Consider the following 25,017-nt stretch of genomic DNA (forward strand, 5'->3'; position numbering starts at 1 on the left):
GAAACAAAGAACAAGGGCAACAAACAGAAAACAAATATGATAGAAATTAATCCAATTGTATCAATAATCACTTTGAACATCACTGGTCTAAATGAATCAGTTAAAAGACAGAGACTGTCAAAGTGGATCAAAAACCAAGACCCACCAGAAACCCACTTTAAATAAACAGACACAAAGATTAAAAGTAAATGGATGGAAAAAGATATACCGTGCTAACACTAATAAAAGGAAAGACAGAGTAGCCATTCTCATTTCATACAGAGCAGACTCAAAAGGAAAGAAATTTATGAGGGATAAAGAGGGGCATTAGAGGGCTTCCCTGGTGGCGCAGTGGTTGAGAGTCTGCCTGCCGATGCAGGGGACACGGGTTCGTGCCCCAGTCCGGGAAGATCCCACATGCCGTGGAGCAGCTAGGCCCATGAGCCATGGCCGCTGAGCCTGCGCATCCGGAGCCTGTGCTCCGCAACGGGAGAGGCCACAACAGTGAGAGGCCCGTGTACCGAAAAAAAAAAAAAAAAAAAAAGAGGGGCATTAGAGAATGATAAAGAGGTCAGTTCTCCAAGAAGACATAACAATCCTCAACATGTATCTACCAAACAAGAGAACAAAGTACGTGAAGCAAAAACTGATAGAAATAAATACAAGGAGAAATAGATGAATCCACTATTATAGTTGGGGACTTCAACACCCCTCTATAAGAAATGGACTGGATAGCGGTCAGAAAATCAATAAGGACATAGTCGAACTCAACAACACCATCAATCAACTAGTTATAATTGACCTCTACAGACTACTTCAGCAACAGCAGAATACACATTCTTTTCAAGCTCACATAGAACATTCACCAAAAAATTTAAAAGAACAGAAATCACACAGCATCTACTCTCAGACCACAATGAAATTAAGCTAGAAATCAATGACAGAAAGATAGAAAAATCTCAAAACACATGGAGATTAAACAGCGCTTCTAAATAACACATGGGTCAAAGAAGAAATCTGAAGAAAATTTTTTTAAATATTTTGACTGAATGAAAATGAAAACAATTACCAAAATTTGTGGGATACAGCAAAAAAAAAAATCCTTAGAGGGGAATTTATAGCACTGAATGCATATATTAGAAAAGGAGATCTGAAAATCAATAAACTAAGTTTCCATTTTAAAAAACTAGAAAGAGCAACTAAATGCAAAGTAAAGAGAAGAAAAGAAATAATAATAATTAGGTCAGAAATCAATGAAATGGAAAACATAAAATTAATAGAGAAAAATCAGTAAAATCCATAGACCTCTTGCCAGGCTAACTAAGGAAAAAAAGAGAAAAGACACAAATTACTAATATCAGATATAAAAACAGACATCACAACAGATCCCATGAACATTGAAAAGAATGAAGAAATACTATGAACAACTCTATGTCCACCAATTTGATAACCTAGATGAAATGGACCAATTATTTGAAAGACATGCAAAGAAAACTTCAAAAACTCACACAAGAAGAAACAGACAATCTAACTAGGCCTGTATCTATTAAAGAAATTGAACCAGTAATTAATAACATTCCAAAATAGAAAGCACCAGGCCCTTTACAAAAATTACCTTAAAAGGTATCATAAACCTAAATGTAAAATGCAAAACTATAAAACTCTTAATAGATAACACTAGTACAAACATAGATGACCTTGCGTATGGCAATGATGTTTTAGATACAACACCATAAGCACAATCCATGATAGAACTAATAAGGATATTGATAAGCTGGACTTCATTAAAATTAAAAACTTCTGCTCTGCAAAAGACAGTATCAAGAGAATAAGAAGACAAGCTACAGACTGGAAGAAAATATTGATATTTGCAAAACACATGCCTAATACAGAGTTGTTTAAAAAAAAATACAAAGAACTCTTAAAACTCAACAAAAAGAAAAGAACCACATTTAAAAATGGACCAACTCCTGGGCTTCCCTGGTGGCGCAGCGGTTAAGAATCCTCCTGCCAATGCAGGGGACACAGGTCCTAGCCTTGGCCCAGGAAGATCCCACACGCCGCAGAGCAACTAAGCCCGTGCGCCACAACTACTGAGCCTGCACTCTAGAGCCCACAAGCTACAACTACTGAAGCCCACGTGCCTAGAGCCTGTGCTCCACAACAAGAGAAGCCACTGCAATGAGAAGCCTGCGCACCACAACGAAGAGTAGCCCCCGCTCACCCAAACTAAAGAAAAGCCCGCATGCAGCAATGAAGACCCAACACAGCCAAAAATAAATTTTTAAAATTAAAAAATAAAATAAAAATAAAAATTATCCAACTCCCAACAGTGCACCCTAAGGGGACTCAGGATGGGAAAGAACAGGATACTGGCCCTAGACAGCTAAGGTGCATATCAAAGGAATGATTTCAATGAGCCCAGACTCTAGCATCTTCCCATACAGAGAAAAGTGCTAAGTCACAGGTATAGAAAGCAAACTTATGGTTACCAGGGGGGAAAGTGGGGGTGTGGGGGGGAGATAGATTGGGAGATCGGGATTGACATCTACACACTACCATATATAAAATAGATAACTAATAAAGACCCACTGCATAGCACAGGGAACTCTTCTCAGTACTCTGTAATGACCTATATGGAAAAAGAATCTAAAAAAGAATGGATATATGTATATGTATAACTGACATACTTTCCTGTACAGCAGAAATGAGTGCAACATTGTAAATCAACTATACTCTAATAAAAATTTTAAAAATCCTTTTAAAAAAATGGGCCAAAGACCTTAACAGACATCTCACCAGAAAAGATATTCAGATAGCAAATAAGCATAGAAAAGATGTTCCATAGCATATATCATCAGGGAAATGCAAATTTAAACAACAGTGAGATACCACTGCACACCTATTAGAATGGCCAATTCCAGAACAATGACGATACCAACTGCTGGAGAGGATGTAGAGGAACAAGAACTCTGATACACTGCTGGTAAAAATGCAAAGCGACACAGTCACTTTGGAAAACAGTTGGCAGTTTCTTACAAAACTAAACATACTTTTACCTTACGACTCAGCAGCTGGTGCTTTTTGGTATTCACCCAAGTTGAAACCATGTCCATGCAAAAACCTGCACATGGATGTTTACAGCAGCTTTATTCATAATTGCCAACCAAGATGTCCTCCAGTAGGTGAATGGATAAACTGTGGTACATCCAAACAGTGGAATATTATTCAGCACTAAAAAGAAATGAACTATCAAGCCATGAGAGGACATGAAGAAATGTTAAATGCATAATGCTAAAGTGAAGGAAGCCAATCTGAAAAAGCTACATATTGTACATACTGACATTCTGGAAAAGGCAAAACTATGGTGACAGTAAAAACAAAAATCAGTGGTTGCCGGGGAGGGGTGGGAGGATGATTAGGCAGAGCACAGAGGATTTTTAGGGTAGGGAAAATACTCTGTGTGATACTATAATGGTGGATATAGGTCATTACACATCTGTCCAAACCCTACAATGTACAATACTAAAAGTGAGCCATAATGTAAACTATGGACTTTAGGTGATTATGATTTATCAGTGTAGACTCATCAGTGGTAACAAATACACCACCCTGATGGGGGGTGTTGTTAATACGAGAAGCTATGCATGAATGGGAGAAGGGCTCTATGGGAAATCTCTGTACTTTCCTCTCAATTTGGCTGTGAACCTAAAACTGCTCTCTGAAAAAAAGTCTTTATAAAAAATAAAGTCTACAGGGACTTCCCTGGAGGTGCAGTTGTTAAAAATCCGCCTGCCGGTGCAGGAGACACGGGTTCGAGCCCTTGTCCGGGAAGATCCCACGTGCAGTGGAGCAACTAAGCCCGTGCGCCACAACTACTGAGCCTATGCTCTAGAGCCCGCGAGCCACAACTACTGAAGCCCATGAACCTAAAGCCTGTGCTCCACAATAAGAGAAGCCACCGCAATGAGAAGCCCATGCACCGCAACAAAGAGTAGCCCCTGCTCGCCGCAACTAGAAAAAGCCCGTGCGCAGCAACGAAGACCCAACGCAGCCATAAATAAATAAATTTATAAAAAATAAAATAAAATAAAGTCTATTAAAAAGGCTTTTTTTTAATTAAAAAAAAGAAAACCTTGTCTTATGTGATCTGACTCGAATTCCAATTATTTCTACAAATCTTAAAAATTACGTTTTCTGCTTTGGTTGACATTAAAACAAAAATAGTTTGAAAATTTTTAAATGACGTATGTATTGCTATATCAAAGACAATGCCACAATTTTGACTTATTATAAACCAGTCTTCCCATTAAAATTAACTTTTGAAAATAAAAAGCTCAATTTTTTTAAACAAATATTTGGATTTGGTTCTTGGATGCGGCATATAATTTTACACAAAAACAAAAACTCGACTTTATAGAAATCTTTGCAGAGACTGGTTTTATATGGCCTGTGATGGAAATCAATTTACAATACAATAAGTTCTATAAAATTTTTAAAGCGTGTGTTTATAGGCATTTTTCATGCAAGAAGTCCGTAGCTTTCATTAGATTCTCAAAGGGAGCCATCATTCAGACAAGATTGAGAATGGCAAGTTTTTAGGTATCAGTTAAACCAAGACATTCACCCACTATTTAACACTGAGGCTTCTACTATGATTAATCATGAAACCCTCTCTGACCTCCATCCTGTATCTGTTCCCCCTTCCAAGAACATAAAAGGAAAATAATTTATTGTCACCCAAGTATTTAGGGAAGTACTAGGGAACACCGTAAGAGTTCATTATTAGGTGAAAGAGGATGATCAGAAGTCAATTAAGTCACCCCAATAATCATTTTTTTAAAGAATACATTCACGTATGGTTAATGGGATCCTGCAAAATAATTGGGCTACACGCATCAAGACATTAAAATGGCCATAACCTCTAAGTTAATAAAGGGGAATTTACCAAAAAGATATAATCTAAAATCAGGTTTAAAAAAATATATGCAGAAAGATGCTTAACTGCATACAGTTAAGAACACAGGCTCCAGAGCCAGCTTGCAAGGACTCACTTACGAGCTAAGCAGCATGAAGCAAGTCTCTTAACCTCTGTATCCACGCTTATTTTTAAAAGGGATAATAAAAGTACCTATTTCAAGAGGGTTTCATGAAGATTAAATAAATATATGTCAAATGCTCAGTGTACAATAAGCCCTCTGTAATTGTGTGTGCACTTAAACCTACTAAGCTTCAACCATGTGTCAGGCACTGTCCTAGGCAGTTGAGATACATCAATGAACAAAAGAGAAGAATCCTGCCCTTCTTAGAGCTTACATGCTAACAAGGGAAGACAACAGACAATAGAAATAATAAATAAATTATGAGGCATAAAGAGATGAGAGAAGCTATGGAGGGAAGAAAGGAAAAAGGAAAAGTAGAGAAGAATCACAGACTGGCAAGTGCCAGAGGTGGCAGGCGTTGCAATTTTTAAATAGTCAGAGTACATCTCATTAAAAAGGTGACACTTCAACAAAGATCTGAAAACTCAGCCAGGTAGCTATCAGGAGTAAGCATATTCCAGCCACACGGGAAGAGCAATCACAAAGGCCCTAAGGTGGGAACATGGCTGGTACATTAGAGAAAAAAAAAAAAGGATGATTAGAGCAGATGAGTAAGGGAAAGAGTAATAGGAAAAAAGAATTAGAGAGGTAACGAGGGACCAACTCAGGTAAGGCCTGTAGGCAGCTGTGCTCTGGGCAGCCACTGCACGGTTTGCAGAAGAGTAACATGACTGTCATACATTTAGAAGGATTGCTCTGGCTACTGTGCTGAGAACAGAGTACAGTGGAGAAGCACTGATGCCGGAGAACTCTCACTACGAGGCTATTTGTGACTGAAGTGTTAGCAAAACCCTTGTTCCTGAGCCTGAGAAATTGCTCTTGGATTCAGTTCATCTTCTAGCTCTGTTCCCCTGGAAACCATACAGGCAGAATGTCAGCTGTGTTACCAGGCAACGTTGCTTATGGTAAAAATGACTATTGGTAAGTTGCTTCGGACCGAGAGAAACAATAAATACCTGGTGAGTGGCTGTAACTGTGGGCTTCCCTTACTATGGTGACTCCTATAATTCGGCACATACTTTGTAGGGATCCTGGAAGCTATGCTCACGGGTTGTTACACAAGATAATGGCTCTTGTGAAACATGGGGCTCCTACGCAAAGTTAATTACATATCCATCATGTGAGCCTCATTACTTACTTAAGCTTCACCTGGAAGAGGGGAGAGGCACAGAGAATGGTTCTGGCTGTTCTCCTTGTAGACTGCTACAAGGACTTCTACCAAAGAGAGTATCTGATTCTTCTCTGCTGGTAAGCTGTGTTTCCCATATCCTCTCCTCATATCCTCTTAAGCAAATCTGATGTCAAATGTGGCCTATGGCAATCCAAACATCTGTCTAGTTGAACCCTAAGAAAATTCCCTGGGTGGCCACTGCTCTGTTGTGGTAATCTAGGCAAGAAATGGCAGTGACTTGGACCAGGATGGTAGTGGTGCCAATAGGAAACAGTAGTAAGACTGCAAATATAATTTGAAGGGGGAGCTTTTAGGATCTTCTAATGAATAGGATGTGGGATGTCCATATTCTATGTGCATACAATAAAGTTAGGGATAACGGCAAGACTTTTTGGCCTGAGCAACTGGAAAGATGGAGCAAAAAACTGGGGTTGGGGAGCACTAGGGATCAGGAATTCAATTTTAAACAAGCTAATTTTTGAGTTGGGGGTCATACATCATCTTGCTTTCTTCTCAGTGACCCAAAATGGCTGCAGCAGCTCCATGTATCATGAGCTCACGTCACCACATCCAAAAGAAGGGGTGTGCCTTCATAAATTGAAGGAAACCAGACTCCCAGAGGACTTCCTTTATACGTCACCGTGCCTGAACCAATCACTGGCAAGGAGAATGAAACTAACACTATTGACTTTAGGCTGCTTTACAAACTGCCCCCTTTGGGTTGGGGAGGAGCCCGTGAAGCAGGTGAACCTTAAATACCTGAACAAAACTAGTCTTAAGAAAGCGAAGAATGACTAATAGGTGCAGTGTCTGTCAAAGGTATCGTCAAGGGCTTTGAATGAACCATCCACACTGATGTTAACAACACCCAGAGCTTGTTAACAACAATAAAAGAAGGTCAGTAATAAAGTACAGGTATAAAATAAAACAGGGAGCCAGGTAACGAATAATTAATGAATAAAAAACAAGTGACCTACCCTCTGTTCCATGAAAGAGACACCTAGACAAATCCTGTGAAATTTCATAGCCAAAAATTATTCTAAACGATTTGAGGAAAAAACAATTAAGAATCTGACTAAAATCAAACTCTCAATTGTAGAAGACAGAGCAATGTCTTGAAAACTTCCAGAATTAAGTAATTTTGACCTAGATTTTTACATCCAAATGATCAATCAAGTGAGAAGGCAGAATAAAGACAGTTTCAGACATGTAAGAACATTACTTGAGGGCGTTCTTTAGCAAGCAAGAATGAAAACCAATAAAGTGGATGTGAGAACACAGGAAACAGTGGAAATGATCCAAGAGTGAAATGAAAAAGAAATCCCAGAATGGCAGGTGTGCAGCAGGACTAAACTATAATTCATCCTATTAATACAGAAAACTAGTGAACTCCACGAAAGGAAGAAAGGAATGGATTCTGTTCCAAAGACAGAATAACTAAGAAGCTGGTTTCACAACAGGAATGCATGTGTTTCTTTTCTTAACAGAAAAAAAAAAAAAAAAGGTATGCAACAGAAAGCTCCAGCGGAATGCTGTCTACCTACAGCTTTTCCTTCCTTATTCCTTGCTAAAGGAATCTAATCTTTTTTTTTTCTTTTCTCTAAGGTATCAGGTGAGAAGCACAGGATTAGGGAAGGCAGACTCTTGCCCAGACCCATGGGATAAATCACTACAGGTCTAAACAAGCCCTGGAGATCCCATTCTCCTTTGCCAGCAGCTGGCCTGAGCAATGGAGGTGAACGAGCAACTCAGTTTAAGCCAATGAGACTTACAGGAAAGTCATCTGGGGAGCTTCTTGAAAGACTTTCCTCCAAGATAAAAAGAGATCTGATGGTGGGAAGGAAGATTTGCCGTAAAGAGCATTACTGGGCAACTGGTGAATTTGAACATGGACTGTATATTAGATAATAGTACCGTGTTGTGGTAGACATGGAAATCTACCACTCACATTCAAAAGACTCACTACCAGGAGTGAGGAGTGTGGTTAAGCTGTTCGCTTCATCAGAGTTAGCTTCAGCCTTCTCGATATTCTCTGGACAGCTCCCAGCCCATAAATGAAAAACGCAAGTCAGAGGCCAAGCAATTTCTACCCAACATGGAACTCCCCTAATGGACAGTCTTAATTCCGGGTGCACTCCTTGTGCTGGCAGACAGGGTGTCATCACAATCTGACAGCTCCACCTGCCCAATCCTGCGTCCTTCTTTCACTTTTGTAAATACAATCCTAATTCTGGCTCAGCATCTGCTCCCCAGAGATCTCAACCTGTGACAATTACATTTCCTGAATTTAATCATTGTTCCATGATCACACCTTTTCTTATGTGATATGTGATGAAGTATTTAAGGGTAAAGAATCATGATCTCTGCAACTTTCTCTCAAAAGATTCACCAAAATAAGGACAACTGGATCTAGATTTATAGAAACAAAAGATAAAGGAAAAAGCAAATACAGCAAAATGTTTGTAACTGATGAATCTAGGTGAAAGACAGTTCATATTACTATTCTCACAACTTTTTTGTTTTAAAATTTTTCAAAAATATATTTTAAAAGGGGGAAGGTCCAAAAAAAAAAAAAAGAAGAAGCACTCATCCTATCCCCTTCCTCCTGCCTTTTAGTAAGTGAAAAAAAGATGCTTGGAGTTACAGCAGCCACTGGCAGTAAGAGAAACGTCAGAACCACCAGGTATGTCACCTGTGGGTGGATAGTCTGTAAAATGCTGCCAAAAACAACCAAAATGATACATCAGGAAAAACAAAAAAGCTATTCAAGGAGGTAATGGTTCAAGTGTGAAAACATATACATATGACATGATTTTGAGCAACTGATAGATTATAGGGAAAAAGAATCCATTCGTCTTTGATACTAGGAACATCATCCTTCTATTGGCATGGGATCATGACACTGGTGTGGAGAGAAGGAAATGTAACCATAAACTCACTACTCCATTCTGCAATTAATATTTGCATGGTAATTAAAAGATGTATGACCGATACAAAAACAAAGCACCAAAGATTTCATTAAGGTTACAGAACAGAATGTAAATGTTTACAACCTTGTAAGGATAAAAGGTACAGCTGATAGAAGTTGAGAGATGGAATGGGGGAGGGCAAAAGGCAAAAGGAAAAGCAGTGAAAGAGTAGGATTTCAATTTTTGATTCCCATAAGACTAGAAATCGCTAAACATATTCCACTTGACTCATTTTTTACCAGTATTTGAGATAATTCACTTACCATAAAATTCATCAATTTACTCATTTTTAATTAGGATATTTGCCTTTTTATTATTGAGTTGTTAGTTCTTTATACATCCTAGATACAAGACTTGCAAATATTTTCTCCCATTTTGTGGGTTGTCTTTTCGCTTTTTTTTTTTTTTTTTTTGCGGTACGCGGGCCTCTCTCTGTTGTGGCTTCTCCCGTTGCGGAGCACAGGCTCCGGATGCGCAGGCTCAGCGACCACGGCTCACGGGCCCAGCCGCTCCGCGGCATATGGGATCCTCCCAGACCGGGGCACGAACCCGTATCCCCTGCATTGGCAGGCGGACTCCCAACCACTGCACCACCAGGGAGGCCCTGTCTTTTCGCTTTCTTGATGGTATCCTTTGAGGCACAAATGTTTTTAATTTTGATGAAGTCCAATTTACCTATCTTTTGTTGCTTGTGCTTTTAGTGTCATATCCAAGAAGGCTTTGCCTAACCCAGGTCACTAAGATTTATTCATATTTTCTTTGAAGAATGTTATAATTTTAGCTGTTACATTTAGATCTGTGATCCATTTTTAGTTAATTTTTGGGCATGGTGTGAGGAAGGGTTCAAATTCATTTTGCATGGGGATCTCCAGATGCCTCAACACTGCTGAAAAAGCTGTTCTTTCCCTATTGAATTGTCTTGGTACCTTTGTCAAATTTTTTTAAAAATTGATTGATCATAGGGTTTATTTCTGGACTCTCAATACTATCCAACTGATTTATATGTACTGACACTTTTTAAAAATTAAGCTAAAATCCACATGATATAAAATTAACCTTTTTAAGTGTACAAATCAATGGCATTTAGTATATTCACAATGTTTTGCAATCAACAACACCTCTACCTAGTTCCAAAACATTTTTATCACCCCCAAAGGAAACCCATACCCATCAAGCAGTCACTCCCCATTCCCCATGCCCCTGGCAGCCACCGAACTGATTTATGTCTCCATGGATTTACCTGTCCTAGATATTTCATATCAATGGACTCATACAATATGTGATCATTTGTGTCCAGCTTCATTCACTAATCATAACGTTTGAGGTTCATGCACTTCGAAGCATTTATCAGTACTTCATTTTTACGGTTGAATAATATTCCATTGTACACATATACCACATTTTGGTTATCCATTCATCAGTTGATTACATTTGGGTTGTTTCTACCTTTTAGCTAAAGTAAACTGCTATGTAAGCACCGCCATGAACATTCATTACAAATATTTTTTTGAACACCTGTTTTCAATTCTTTTGGGTACGTACGCAGGAACAGAACATGTGGGTCATATCATAATTTCGGTTTAACTGTTTGTGGTCAAACTGTTTTCCACAGTAGCTGTACCATCATAAACTCCTACCAACAATGTACAAGTGTTCCAATTTCTCCACATCCTTGCCAACACTTGTTATTTTCTGTTTTCTAGCTCGTCAAATGTCACATCCAGAACTCAACAAAGTATTCCAGGTATAATCTGGACAGTACAGAATAAAGTAAGACTGATACCTTTCCTCTTCTGAACCTCCTCCTCCAGTAGTCCAGATGACGATTCTATGAAGCCTTTCTTATAGTTGCAGTACATTTTATATCTATATTGAGTTTATCAGAGTAATTAAAATACCTAGGTTGTTTGTACTCAACCACATCTCCCTCACCCCTATAATTATGCAGCTGTTTTCTGAACTCATATACAGGACTTCACATCAAGCTCCATTAAGTTATCATGTTAGCCTTAGCCCACCATTTCAGTCAGAAATATTATTTTCAAAAGTCAACCCTAAAAAATTCATTTCATCCAAAAATTTGATAAGCATGGTATCAATGTTTTCATTCACATCATTACAAAAATATGGACAGTGACTTTCAGCATGTCACTAGAAATTTTTATCTAGCTGTCATCAATTCATTATTAATTTTTAGAGGTGCTACTCAACCAATCACATTTCTACCTAATTTTATGGCCATCCAGCCCACAGCCTCCCCCTGTCAACAGAGAGAAATCTTATAAAATGTTTGGCTGAAATCCAGTTATACTGTACCTTCTGCATTCTCTTGACCCACAGTCCAATAATCCTATCTAAAAAGTAAGCTTAGTCTAACATAATTATCTTTAGCAAGCCCATGTAATACCTTTCCTTCAAAAATGTAATCATGGTCAATGTTTTTAGCACTTATAACACAATGAACTCAGATTAAATCATATTAGGTTTCCAATCATATTTTGAGATTTAAACATTAAAATACAATGAAAATATGTATCACTCAAGGCAATATGTATCACTCAGGCAACACAGGGAATACAGATACCTCAGGTGTTATACTTCACATTATCAAGACAAATGTCATCAATTTACTGTAGTTTGCATTTACAAGTTTTTAAAATTCTACAAGTCTTTCCTCCACCATAAAAATATCAATAGGAAAAATATTTCTCCCATGTGTTCACAAAAAATAATAAAATAATAATTAAACTAGTAAACTTTAAGTTTTGTGTTTCTAATAACACAGATTATTTTGTTGGAACCAATTTCCCCAATACTTTTAAGAGCATATTCCTAGCTCAAAAATCTCTTTTACAAAGCCTTCAGAGATTGTTCCTGTCTAAAACAGCTGCTCTCTGCTTTGCCCTTTCACGATACCTACTACTATCCCTACCACTCACTTTGGCGCTCAGTCATCTGATGCTTGGTAGTTATTGTTGTTAACTGTTTGATTATTATCTACAATAGGGTCTTGCCACATTCTTTTCTAACTTCATCACAACCAGCATAGAAAAGGTAAGCACTCGAACCCTTTTATTAATTTATATTGCATATATTATAAACCTATAAAGAATTAAAGTGAAATTGATAAATCTGAAGACAGTTTAGGATCTTCTGGTTCTTCTCCTTCTGAAAAGGGAAAATCAGGTACAGAGAAAGAGCTGTTGAAATAGATGAGGGTAAAATTCAGCAGGCTGTGTTAAGAAAGAATGTTTACTCCTAAAATGTATTAAGTAAGCACTGTATCAGTTTGCTATTGTTGCAATCACAAATTACCATAAATTTGGTGGTAACGAATATATGTCTTACAGTTCTGGAAGTCAGAAGTCCAAAACAGGTCTCACAGGGCTAAAATCAAAGTGTCAGTAGAGCTGCATTCCTGTCTGGAAGCTCTAAGGAGAATCCATTTTCTTGCCTTTACTGGTTTATAGAAGCTGCCCACATTCCTTGGCTCACGGCGGCCTTCTATCTTCAGTGCCAGCAACGCCCGGTCAATTCCTTCTCATGATGCCATCTCTCTGGTTCTGATTCTGCTGCCTCCTGCTTCTTCTTTTAAAGGCCCTTGTGATTACATTAGGCCCACCTGTTTCTAAAGCCCTCATAACTATTTGTGTGTGTCTGGGGGGGAGGGGGTAAAGGTAAATGTACAAAAAGTAAGGCTTTTCTTGCCCCTACATCAACTAAAACCATCTCTCCTTTCATCACTTTATATTAGAGATCTCTGTGCATGATTTTATTTAAACAAAAGGTTTTTAAATCTCTACAAACCATGCTACATTCCACTTAGGCTTTGGCATATGAAGAGAGGTCATTAGTTAAGAAACAAAGCTAAAATTATGAGAAAATGTGACATATCGGATGTGAAAATCCAACACATTTATGTGTCTCTGAATCATCTCTTACCTATTTTAAATGAATTACAGAGTTTAAGTTTGTAGATTCCTTCCCCATTTGTACAATTTTAGGCTCTAGAGTTGAACATATAAATTATTTTTATAACTATTTCAAGCATTCAAATAAATCCCCCAAGATGTAATATACTGGATTGCAGATATCAACAGTTTACTATGTCTTGACATGTATAACACATTATTTTTCAGGAAACCATCAGCCATATGGGAACATATCTTCTTAAAAAAAAATTATTGGGGTGATATAATTGACTTCCAGGTGTCTCTCCTCATCTAATAATGACCTCTTATGATGTTCCTTGGCCCCTCCCTAAACACTTGGGTAACAATAATTTTCTTTTTATGTCCTGAAAAAAGTCTACAGATACAGGATGGAGATCAGGGAAGGTATCTGTGACTGACGGCAGAAGCCTTGGTGTTAAATGTTTGGCAAATGTCTTGACTGAACTTATACCTCTAGAGCAGCCGTTTTTAATCTTTCCTGGGTCATGGCCTCTGTTTTGAGAATCTGATGAACCTACAGACTTCTCACTAGAAAAATGCACATGAACACATACTCAAAAATTTTAATATAACTTATTTTATTGTATTTTAAATTGACTGCCATTACAGACCATATAAAACCAGTCTTTGCAAAGATATCTGTATGTCTCAATTTTTGGTTTTATGCCAAAATTTGTTACACCCAGGAATAAAATTCAAAGTATGCAATAAAACAAACCAAACTTTAATTATTTTCAACAAATAGAAACCAGAGTACTGATGGCTGCTGGCTGGAGTGCCTCTGATACCAAAGCACAGTTCTAGGAGAAAATCCACTTCTTTCACAGAATTCTCCAGGGAGAGCTGGGGAAAACATAGGTGTAAGAGAGAAAGCTCAGGTCCAGACAGCAAGAGAATAATGTTGACTGAATTTAATGAGTGTTCCCCAAAACAGTAACATTTTATACTTGTATACATTTATAAAAAAAGGAAAAATATGGTTTCAAAAATTGCAATTCAGGGCTTCCCTGGTGGCGCAGTGGTTGAGAGTCCGCCTGCCGATGCAGGGGACACGGGTTCGTGCCCCGATCCCGGAAGATCCCACATGCCGCGGAGCGGCTGGGCCCGCGAGCCATGGCCGCGGAGCCTGCGCGTCCGGAGCCTGTGCTCCGCAACGGGAGAGGCCACAGCAGTGAGAGGCCCGCGTACAGCAAAAAAAAAAAAAAAAAAAATTGCAATTCATTAAGAATAAAATTTAAATATTTGGGAAAAAAATCATACCAGACTTGCTATGTTCCTACTACTTAGCCATGCAAAATGTATTAAGTTCAAAGTGGAGTAAATGCAAGCCTCAAAAGAAGGGTTCTCAAGCCAGTAAGGTAAAAAGAAAATACTAGAAGATAGTACATATATGTTATCTTAAATTTGAAATTTGAGGTTTACTAATATTCAGTGTGTCAGATTGACACCAGCACCTGCTCTTGGTCCTGCATCAGGCTGCTTCCATCTTATGGCATTTACGTGAACTATGCTGGATACCACAGATTGGCGCACTTGACCTCCCGCCTACCTATGAGCAATTAGAAAGGAGCCTTTTTAGTTGTTTGGGGGGCAAGCACAGCTGTGGAAATATGAGATTTCTCTACAGCATAATTCCAGAGTCCATCCCCCAACTTCTTGGGTGACGAGAAGTGGGGCGGCAGGAGCACCAGCAGCAGAGGTGTCTTGATCTGACTTCCTAATCCAGGGTTGCAAGTTGGGGTCTGTCCTGCAGTTTTCAGAGTATCTAGAGGCAAATGCAGCAGTGGCAGAGGTGGCACGAGGTCTTGATTCCAGCACGGCTCCCAAGGTGGCCTCTGAGCTGCCCTGGTGAGTTACCTCTGGATTGACCCCCTAAAACCTGCTGTTAGGCCCTTCTAACAATTCTGTAAGCACCTAATACCTCGTATGAAATCTCTCCTAGCTTAAGATATTCAGAAGAGTTTCTGTTTGTGACGCTGACTACACACTCAGGTATTGCAGTAGATGAAAGTCTCCTAAGGGAGAGGTAGCAGTTTCGCACCCTGGAGGGGTTGTTTGTGATGTTCTCACCTGTTCACTTTCAGCAGATCACAACATGCTGCAGCCCGCATGGGCCCAAGTAAGTAGATCTGCAGATCTCAGTAGAATTATGATATCACTCATGGATGGATTTTTAAGATTTTTGCAAAGAAAGGCAGATTAAACATATTAAAAAAGCAAAATACAAGCAAGCAACAAGAAAATGGGAGAGCTGACAACTGCCTGTTACCAATACCAGTGCTTTATCAAAAGCTGTAAGGTAAAAATGTGATTATTTTGTAAAACATAATCTATAAAACTTTTTAGAAGAAAACACAGGGAAAAAAAGTCTTTGAGACCTAGGACTAGGTGAACAGTCCAGACATGACACCAAAAGAACAATCATAAAAGAAAAAACAATGATTAAATGCACTACATGAAAATTTAAAACTTTCTTGCCTCTGTAAAAAATCCCTGTTAAGAGGATGAAAAGACAAGCTGTGGATGGGAAGAAAATTTGTGCCAATCACATATCTAACAAAAGACATATCTAGAATATATAAAGAACTCTCAAAATGCAACAATGAAAAACAACTCAATTTGCTCATTAGGGAAACAATTTGCCCACTAGGGAAAGGCAAATTGAAACTACAATGAGCTATCACTACACAACTATTAAAATGACTAAAATTTTTTAAAAACAGTGAACATAACCAAATTCTGGCAAGCATGTAGAGAAGCTGGCTCTTTCACACATTGCTGTTGGGAATATACAGCCAGTCTGGAAGATAGTCTGGCCATTTCTTGTAAAACTAAACATACACTTACAATACAACCCAGCAATTACACTCTTGGGCACTTATACCAGAGAAATGAAAACTTATGTTCACACAAAAACCTATATACGAATGTGCACAGTAGCTTTATTTGTAACAGCCAAAGGCTGGAAACAACTCCTATGCTCTTCAACGGTGAAGAGTTAGCAAACTGTGTACTGTTGTACATCCATACACTGAACCCTACTAAGCACTAAAAAGAAATGAACTACTGATACATACGACAGCTCGGATGGCTCTCTAGGGCCATCATATTGGAAATGCAGATACACTTTTTTATGCGGCTGGAGTGTGACATAAAACTTTTGCAGACCTCTGTTAGAGAGGCCACAATAATCTAAGACTCTATCTTTTACATTTTTTACTTGGGCAAGCATATGCCAGAACAGGAAAAACATGAGACTGAGAATAAAAAAGAACTCAATTTTTATCCATAGGTTAAACAAGTCACAATCTCATCCTCGTCTACAAAATGTAGGAGTCATATTAGATCATTCCCAAGGACAGTCCAGCTCTTAAACATTATGACTCCATGAGTTCTACAACAGGAAAAAGTGAAGTAACCATAAAGAAATGTATGACTAAAACTCTAACCAGTATTCACTGAAACTATACTATGGATTCAGTATTGCCAGGAATATTAAAAACAATACACAGCCTAAGTTACCATCAACATAAACACAGAAAAGTGCATCTACAAAGGTAATTTTACCTCAAAGAAAACAGATTAGCAAAAGATCCTGTTCAAATATAAATATCGAGATAACAGGCACATGTGGCTATTTTATATGCAACCTCACAGTTCTTTAAAGCCTCTAATTTCTGAATTGCAGCAAACAATATACCAATGAATACAGGTATCCTGGTATACAAGCTGTGGGCTGGGTTCTCACATGAAGTAGACTATCAAGACACCCAGAAAAGAATTATTTTCCATCCACTTAATTATTCTCCATCCACTTGAGTTAGACTTAATAAGACGGAATTTTAAGAGATCCATTATTCAGGGGAAGTTAAATATACCACTCTGTTATACCACCTTTTACTTCTAAGCAGTAAAAACCAACACAACAAGGTCCTAGCACTAAAGCTCCATGCACAGGAAGTTCTTCAGTTTCTCACCCAGAACCTTCTATCATTTTTATCCACCATTCAACAAGTGATTATGGGTTCTAGTCTCATATGACACGGAAAATACCAAATCAGAAAGGTGAGTAAACTACTACAGGTGGGTGTAATGAGAGCAAACAAAGAGATACAGGTAACAATAAAGTAATAAGCAAATCTATTCCCCAAAACCAAACATGCTTTAGAAAGGAATGGTTTCACCAACAAATGAACAAAATATGGTGGTCTGTATATTGCTGACTGAGGAGACTAATGGCTGGAGATTCTGCAAATACACTGTGATGAGTTCACTGACATCCAAGACACATGAATGGAACCACCAAAGTAATATTTTTTTTTACTAGTATTTATAGACAGCATTATCCATCTTAAATTTTTTTAATGGAGAAGAAGACTGAAAATCACATTTAAATGATCTTTCCAGCATTCTTTAGTATTGAACTAAATTACATCACATCTGAATGTTACCATGAAATAGACACACCCAAAAAAAAAAAAAAAACACACAAAAGAGGACAAAACAAGGAGTTCTGAGAAGTTGAAATATTATGTTGAAATTCATTCAGGCAACAAGGCGTATCTGTGAATGTTTTACAACCTAAAAAAATGAAGCTGCACTGCAGCAAATGAACAAACTAATATCCCCCTCTTTAATTCCCAGATGCCCTTTAAAAAAACACTACCACCACTTCAACCTCTCTGAAGTATGGTTGTTCTAAAATAGAAATGTATCTCACAACTGCTGTCAACCAACAGGAACATTCAGTTGGTAAAAACTTTATGCTGACATTTCCTAAAAGTTCAAGAATGCAGTGGCATCAAAGTGTCTTAGGTTTGATCAAAAATGGTCATTCAAAATAATCTAAAAAAAAAAGAAATGATCAGAAGCCTGTAAAACTACAATCAATGGAGATACAGAAAATTCTCAAAACTAAATTGCATCCTTTTACTTTAAAAGATAGCACATAGGGCTTCCCTGGTGGCGCAGTGGTTGCGAGTCCGCCTGACGATGCAAGGGACGCAGGTTCGTGCCCCGGTCCGGGAGGATCCCACATGCCGCAGAGCGGCTGGGCCCGTGAGCCATGGCCGCTGAGCCTGTGCATCCGGAGCCTGTGCTCCGCAACGGGAGAGGCCACTACAGCGAGAGGCCCGCGTACCACGAAAAAAAAAAAAAAAAAGATAGTACATATAAAGAACTTATTACTTAGTAAGCACTCAATAAATGTAGCTGCTATTATTACTACGAGACAGAAAATAAGGACTAGAGAGCTGATGAAAATATCTATGATCATAGTGGTCAGGCAACCAATATACACTTATTATGTGCCTACAAGGTCTCAGCACTGTGCAGGGGCAATACAAGTTCATCACAATCAACTTACGCAGCACTATCTCTGATCAAATAAATGACAAGTTGCGCAATATATTCTGAACCAATAAGGTAAACATCAAGTTACATTCAGCAATGATTAGAACTTACCAAGTACTTTCAACTTCTTTCAAAGTACCGTCCTTTATTTAAGTCCAGTATACAGAACTTGAGACAAATTACTTACTTGTAGAGAGTCACCAAATGATTAAATGAACACAAAAAAGTGTCACCAAAATGAGTCTTTTTCTTTCTTTCTTTCAAAATGAGTCATGATTTTTATAGGGGGAAAAAAATCTCTTTTCCCATTTCTCTCCAGGCTTAGGTAGAATAAGGATTTAGATAAATTCCCTCTTAAAGAAAATCTTTCTAAACTTCGAGGGTCATGAAAAGACCCTCTCTACTCCTAGGATTTATGCACATTAGAGGGACGGATTTACACAGGAATGCACATTTATTAAAATGTTATCTTGGGCCTCCCTGGTGGCGCAGTGGTTGAGAGTCCGCCTGCCGATGCAGGGGATGCGGGTTCGTGCCCCGGTCTGGGAGGATCCCATATGCCGCGGAGCGGCTGGGCCCGTGAGCCATGGCCGCTGGGCCTGCGCGTCCGGAGCCTGTGCTCCGCGACGGGAGAGGCCACAACATTGAGAGGTCCACATACCGCAAAAAGAAAAAAAAAAAACAAATGTTATCTTTCATTTATATGAAATATCCAGAATAGCAAATGTATAGAGATGGAATGTAGATTAGCAGTTGCCTAGGGCTGAAGAGGGAGGTAAGGAAGGTGATGAGGTGATGAAAAAGTTCTAAAATTGGTTGTGATAGAGACGTACAACTCCAGAATATACTAAAAACCACTGACTTGTACACTTTAAATAGGTGAATTGTATGGCATGTAAATTATATCTCAATTAAGCTGTTATTTAAAATTTTTAACTCTTCTCAAAACTCGACAAATCACACTTGCTGCATTATGGTCAAACTCCATAGGATGTATCCTTGGTCAGATATTCTTCCTAGCCTGGTTGACTCCATCACTGACAATTCTACAAGGCCCCTTTCTCAACAATCTGATTCTTTCCCCACCAATACAAAGATCGAGCAACAGAACAGGCTTGCGGGGAAAGGAGGTAGTCCATTTTGTAAAAGTTAGAAATACTTCACACTATATTTTAATACAAGTGATTTTTCAAAACAATTATTTTCATAACAGAAAAAAATCCTGATAAAGCTATCTATTTATTATAGCATTTTGAGTTTAAAAGAATGTGTTACTATTCCATCAGTAAACTGTGCATTACCTACTAGGTTACAGATACAGTGTCATAACGGTGGTCTATGAAATGGACGATCCTTGTAGGGTATAAAGAAAGACATATCAACATCTGCAGAATTTCTGAAATATTCTGCCTCACAGGAATAGCAGTGCTTGAAATTTAAAAAAAAAAAAATTCTACAGCTCACAGATTTACTTTAACAGGCTCCAGGACCCCAACCCACCTCCTATGGAATACCAGGTTTGTTTGTTAGGATACTTTGAAAGAAGCTATACAGAACAACAAACAAGGGTGAATAACAAATCACCTAAAAGTACACATCATGTATGCTACCTTTCATCCATATGTACCACTCTATTTAAGGATCCTACTCAGAGGAGCTCATAGCTTGTGGTCCAGACAGACTTCATCATCCTATTCTCAGTGCCTACATGGTGCACAAATTAGGTGTAGTTTTCAATAAAAACTTGCTGAATAAATGGAGATTTCTCACCTGATTAGCCCTGGCTGCTTGCAGCTGCGTTTTCTATTTAGGAACCTTTGGAAAACCTTTTTTCCCACCTGGGCTGGCTTAAGGAAGCACCCAGAACAACAGAATCTTATCACCTCCTTCATCAGCCTAAATTGTAGCTCCCTTTTTATAATGAGCAACATAAGGGTAGAGTAAAACCTCTGCGTGTGAACTGATGAGAAACAAATATCTTCCTACATTCCTCCAGGGGCTACTGTGAGCAGTGCCAGTTGGCAGTCTCGGAGCAATTTTTAATGCTCTCTAGAGACGAGAAGAATTAAGAAATGAGAAGAGATTAGGCTTACGGTATGTACTCCAAAAACATTTTAGCGTAAAGATACTTAAAATGTTCAGGGACACAGGTTTTGACCATTTTTGAAATGATTATGTTTCTAATAGTCTATAAATCATAGACTATGTTTTGAACACAAAAATACTGGTGGGAGCCTTGTTTCTCAAGAACAGGTAAAATAACCATAATAACTGAACCTGGAGAAATTAATAATTATTTATTTTATTATATAAAATAAAAAATAAATAAGTGTATAAAAATTGATTACCTTTCTCCATTCCCAGTAAACATAACTTACTCAAGTATGATAGTTTAAGGCACTCCTATCTGAAGGTAATAAAAAAAAAGAAGGGGAAAAAAAACCTGGAATTAAAAGTCAAACCATTACCAATAGTTATAATGTGATAGGGGCAATGTTAGAGGGGATAGTTTCTAAATTATACATTTCCTTCATAACAATATTTTACAATGAGCATGTGAAACTGGCGATAAGGAAAAAACTGGTTTTTCCTTTAAACACTCATATACTCTTTCCCCAAACAAAACAATATGTATGAACTTTTTTATTGCTTGTGGTTTTACAGACTCTATTGGGCTAATAATAATAAACCTGCTCAAGTACTTTAGGCAACAGTAAAAGGGACTGGCGGGGGCGGGGTGGGGGGCGGGAAGGCTCCAACTTTTGTTAATGGTTTTTACCAAAATCCACAAGCTAATGAATAAATACACACATAACTATACTGTAAGTCAGAGCATGGCGCTGTAAAAGGACTTTACAGGAGCAAGAGAAAAGAGCTGCCACTTAGGATCAGGAGAACAGGAGAGCTTGCAGACAAGGTGACATTTGAGCTGGGTTATATAGATGATCCCTGTGATGAGGTAACAATAGGTGAAATTCAGAGTACATGCTCTGGCCCCCCCAATATTTTATAGATTAAAAATAGTTCAAGTAGTGAACATACACCCCAAACATACTTTATTTAATTTTTAAAATATATATTATAAAATTTGCTACATAAAGCAATGAAAACTTTCCCACATCACCTAAGTTTCTTCTATCATTCCACTATTCCTTTACCCTTTGGGCATGAATCCTGTGTCACTGTTAGTTTGCACCTGTTACTGCAATGGGATACACATTATCTTTTCCCTATGGATGATAATTTTGCATCTTCCCATTAAACTCCATAACTTTGAGAGCAATGACTGTCATCCATTTCTACTTTACCTTTCCATAAAACTCCTCAAATAAATGGGTACTCAACAGATGTTGACAGATTAAACCTAATTCTAATAATTGGGACAAGAAACAATCACCATCACAAAAGATGTCCGTGGAACAGATATTAGAAACAAATCACAGTTTTGTACACAGAACAAAAAGCCCCTAGATTAATATATCTTCCCCCAAACACTAAACCAATTGCTATTCTTTGGTGTAACTTGCTCAGAAAGGTGTTTATTTAAAAAAATAAATATATAAGCCTCTCAAGCAGCCTCTATAGAACAGTATCGTTTTCTGTCACAAAGACCTAAGTCGACACATTAATTGGGCACTAGAAAAGTACTAGGCGACACAGTGAATCTGCACAGAAATAGAGGACAGTCCTAGTTCCCAGGGATCTCAATGGACAGTTCACAATTCAAGAAATTCCCTGGCAATGTGTATATTTAGGACAATGTTTAAAACAATGTGAAAAGCACACAGGAAAAATATGTTTTCCAGGAAACATAGCCTAGATAATTCAAAGATAATTCTGAGTGTTTTCTTTATATGCGATCTTTTAAAAGTTCAGGAATTTTCTCCTCTATTGTTTAAATAAGCTGGTAAGTAAACAAAAATAGAAATTTGGAAGCTTCTTTTAATCTTCTACTTTCTATTATGAGATGGAAAAGACGATTATGCCAGCAGGCCTGCCTGACATACTTATCGAAGAAGAGGATCAAAGAGAAGAGGAGGAAGGAGGATATTAGGTGTAACAACGCCAGATACCAACAAGATTAGTACGAAAGATCATGTTTGTGTGTCTACACTTCCTAAATTCTATAGGAAGAGTCAAGTATCTCTCAAATATTATTACCTGAAATTGGCTTTTAGATTCCCAAGTATAGCTTCTCTGTTGTTATTGCTGAGCCTGTGAACTTATGTTATAATGCTGCACACCACTCATACAATCAATGAACACTTTGGAAAGTTGTTAGTATTGCTTAAAAAAAAAACCCGCTGGGCCAGAGGTTCCAATAAAATTCACTTTTCCAGAGAAGTAATTTTACAAAATAACTCAGAATGTAAGAAAAGACAGGATGGAATGCTATCTTTGATAACGAGTAGCCAAAAAAAGACTACAGAATAACACACACACCGCAGCTTTGTTTATAGTGTTGTAACTTGCACATGCAAGTTCTCTACAAAGTACTGCACAAGAAGAAACTGTCAAAAATGAACGGTTCACGAGAACATTCCTTTTCTAAATAAGGTCTCTAACAAGGAGGTACTGTTTCTAAATATAATTTCTTTAGCAAGTATTGACAGGTATAGAATAGCAGCAGTGCTCAAGATGGAAAAAAACTTCTTACATGTTTTATCAATAGTACAAGTTACTGTTACTAATTATAATGCCTATGGGTTCAGTGGCAGAAATTTACGGAGATATCTGCTGGGCAGAACAGTTACAAAACTAACTTTACTTTTATCAAAAGTTTATTTTTTTTCCTAATCCTATAGACCCTAGCAACCTGGAGTTTTTTGTTCTGTTTCGTTTTGCAATTTTTTTTCCTTCCAAAAGAAGCTCCGCCAGTAAAGTCGAGGTAATACTTTCCACAGTTCAAAGGTTAAGGCGCATTCGGCTCTACATAGAGCTCTAGCTCGTCATCAGCACCACTCCCTTTTTTTTTTTTTTTTTTCAAATTATCTTGACCTGAGAGAGGTTAATCCTCCCTTACAATGCAAATCCACGAGAGAAGCGATTTTAGGTGCCGAGAAATGAAACTGGGATGGGAGGAAAACACCGACAGCGATCAAGAACCATTTCGCTGTAGAAATCAGGCTCTCCAGAACGCAAGAAACTGAGGTTTTGTCCAAAGAACCTGCCGCCCGGAAGCCACAACTTCCAGCAATTGGCAAAGAAAAGTTACAAGTAAGAGCACAGCGCACAGGGAGCCTGCGCCGGTACGGAGACTGAGAGCTGCAAGGACACTCACTGGCCCCCACGGCCCTAAGGCGCTGGCTGCGGCGTCGGTGGGGCAGATTCCGGCTCGGGCAGGCTCGGGGTCTGGGGGTGCGCGGAAGGCGCGGAGCGGCGCGGGCACGGCGCCCGCGTCCGCACCCCTCCCCACTACCGAGAGCAGTGGGCGGAGAGACGAGAGCAAAGGAAAAGCAGGACAATGCTGGGCCGGGCTGGCGACTCCGCGCGCTCAGCGGGTCCCCAGCGTCCTCCTCGCCTGGGGCCTCCAGCTGCCGCGCTAAGTTTGCTCCTCAGCCCTGCCTTCCTAGCCGGGGCAGTGAAGCAGTGACCGCCGACCTCCCTCCGCCTCGCCGCCGCCGCCGCCGCCGCCACCTTCCTCCCCGCGGGGCGGCTCCCGCGAGTCCACGAGGACGCGGCGCGCGCGAGCGGAATGGGGCGCGCGAGGGAGAGGGGGCGCGCAAGGAAGCAGCGCGCGCGCGGGGGAGCCGGGCGCGCGGGGGAGCGGGGCGCGCGGCGCTCCCCGAGGACCCGCTGCCGCTCCGGCGGGTTTTCGGTTGAGGCGGGGGCTGCGCCGCGGCTAAGTGTCCGTTATGAGTCTTGGCCCGGGCGGCGCAGCTTGCCAGCCATCCTGGCCCGCCTCCCCCTCGACTCCCATCAGAAAGGCAGCGAGCGAGGGCCGGCGACCTCGTCTCCCGCCAGGGCTGTGGCCGCCAGTCGGCGGGCATCCCGGCGCCTACCCCTGGGGCTGGAAGAGAAAGTGAAATGAAGCGCCTTTCCTCAGGCAACACCTACCCGTCCCCAGTCCAAGTGCAGCTGCCTCACTCCTCAGGCGCCGCCGGTCCCCGCCCTCGGGCCCCAGGCTCCGTTCTCTTGACAATGGCGCGTCCCCTTTAAGGAATAATCCGATCGGAACCGATCTGTGGTTAAACCTCCCTCCGACTCTGATTTTAACCGGATTTCTCTCTCTCTCCCCCCAGAGCCCAACGGGCGCCCGGCGGTGCTGCGAGCTCTTCCCACCTCTTCCCCGCCCCGCCCACTCCCTAGCCTTCCTGATTGGCGAGAAACACTACTACAGGAACAGCAGTTGTCGCATCCCACTCGCCAGTCCAGCCGCCGCTCAGAGTTACCCCCCACCTTCACCCCGCCCCCTTTCCTGGGTTGGTCCTACTTCTAATCATTCTCCGTCTTCTACTCTATCGTTGCTTTGGAGAACTGGCAGTCAAGGC

At 39.7% G+C, this 25,017-nt stretch overlaps 1 protein-coding gene across 4 annotated transcripts in view; it reads right to left on the bottom strand.

Annotated features, from left to right (window-relative positions):
* FRYL (FRY like transcription coactivator) overlaps nucleotides 1-24,786 on the bottom strand; it is a 248,447-nt gene extending 223,661 nt beyond the window's left edge. For 3 of the 4 annotated variants that reach the window (XM_082638429.1, XM_082638428.1, XM_082638427.1), the window contains exon 1: nucleotides 24,584-24,786. The gene's annotated coding sequence lies outside the window, so the exon portion shown is untranslated. The remainder of the gene's footprint in view (nucleotides 1-24,583) is intronic. The other variant, XM_082638430.1, reaches the window with a different exon arrangement.
* Between the last annotated feature and the right edge of the window lie 231 nt (nucleotides 24,787-25,017).

The sequence above is a fragment of the Mesoplodon mirus genome, assembly GCF_964341445.2.
Source record: "Mesoplodon mirus genome assembly, chromosome: 2".
Lineage (NCBI taxonomy): Eukaryota > Metazoa > Chordata > Mammalia > Artiodactyla > Ziphiidae > Mesoplodon > Mesoplodon mirus.